At 30.8% G+C, this 1,476-nt stretch overlaps 1 non-coding gene across 1 annotated transcript; it reads right to left on the bottom strand.

Annotated features, from left to right (window-relative positions):
• Positions 1–380: 380 nt before the first annotated feature.
• Positions 381–461, bottom strand: TRNAL-CAG. The gene has a single exon. It is a non-coding gene; the product is annotated as a tRNA-Leu (tRNA).
• Between the last annotated feature and the right edge of the window lie 1,015 nt (positions 462–1,476).

Genomic DNA, 1,476 nt, shown 5'->3' with positions numbered 1-1,476 from the left:
GTCAAATTGACTTTTTAGGTTTGGTACACCAAGTTGCGTGGCTGATGTAATTTTTTTTATTGAAAAAAAATAAAAGAAGAAAAATTTTGAAGGAAGAAAAAGGTTTCCTATCTTATGAAAATTATTTTTGTCTTCAATTTGTATTATTTTATTAAATGAATATTTTATATATCAGTATCGATGTACAGTTTGATCTTCAAATTCGTTTGTAATTTTTTTCTTATAAAAAAAAATAAAAGAAAAAAAATTTCGAAAGAAGATCTTACTCACGAAAATCATTTCTAACTACAATTTTTAAACGAATTTGCTTTACATGTCAGCTGGGATCTGGCTTGGAAGAAGATTTTTCGATAAGGAGGACATAAATCTAAAGAAAAGATTGTCAAGAATGGGATTCGAACCCATGCCCTTTCGGACCAGTACCTGAAACTGGCGCCTTAGACCAACTCGGCCATCTTGACTTTGTTATTGAGATCGGCAATTTTAATTATTATCAATAAACGGAGTTGCTATTAAAAGTCCAACGTAGTGTCGAAGAAAAGCATGAACTGAATACTACAAAATCTATTACAAGTCTTCCAAATAACATCTTTTGGACAATGAGTTAATTTGATATAAAATGAGAGCTCAAATTTGAATAAAATATTATTAAAATATAATCTTTTAATATTATATTTGTTTTAAGATTTAAAAAAATTGAATTGTTTATTATATTTTATTTAAAAATTTGAGAAAATTATAATGATTAGATAAGATGAGATGATTTTTTAATCCAAACATGCCGTAAATGCTCAATTGTGAGTCTTGAAATTCAAATAAACTTAAAGATGGTCATAGAACCCGATGACTAGAGAACAGAGTTCCCCATGATCCACTGTCACTTGATTTGCTCCTAACTCTTTGTTATAATCTTGAAAGTTAAAAGTTTAACCAAATTAGTATCCAACGGGTCTAGGACTTTTAGAGCAATGATTGGGTCTTTAACAATTGATATTGGAGCATGGACCACGTCATGAGTTCAAGTTACAAATGAAGCAACCTATAGGGTAGATTAAAATGCCTTGGTACTATATATGAGCATAGTGTTAAATCATTGAATACAGATAAATGAGTGAATCCGTCAAAATGGAGAAGATTACTATCAGGTCAATGTCGATAGAGTGGACTGTCGTGAATACAAATTTGAAAGCATGGTGAAATGTTATGATTTTGAGGGTTAAATATTTAATCAAATTAATATCTAACAGTCTTGAGACTTTTGGATCTAATGGTTGGATCTTAACACTCTTACGAATTTGGATTTGAGACCGACTTTTAGACTGATGACTATAAGGTATATATAATAACAGAAAATATATATTGTAGCCTACTGTGTGCTGCAGCCGCAGCACACTCCACTGATTGAGTGTAAAAAAAAAAAATACAGCACGAGTGTGCAGCGGCTACGGGCTGATGCCCAGAATAACTCATATAATA

This window comes from Juglans regia, chromosome 10 (genome assembly GCF_001411555.2).
Source record: "Juglans regia cultivar Chandler chromosome 10, Walnut 2.0, whole genome shotgun sequence".
NCBI lineage: Eukaryota > Viridiplantae > Streptophyta > Magnoliopsida > Fagales > Juglandaceae > Juglans > Juglans regia.
The sequence above is the reverse complement of the archived record's forward strand: the minus strand, read 5'-3'. Positions and strand labels throughout refer to the sequence as shown.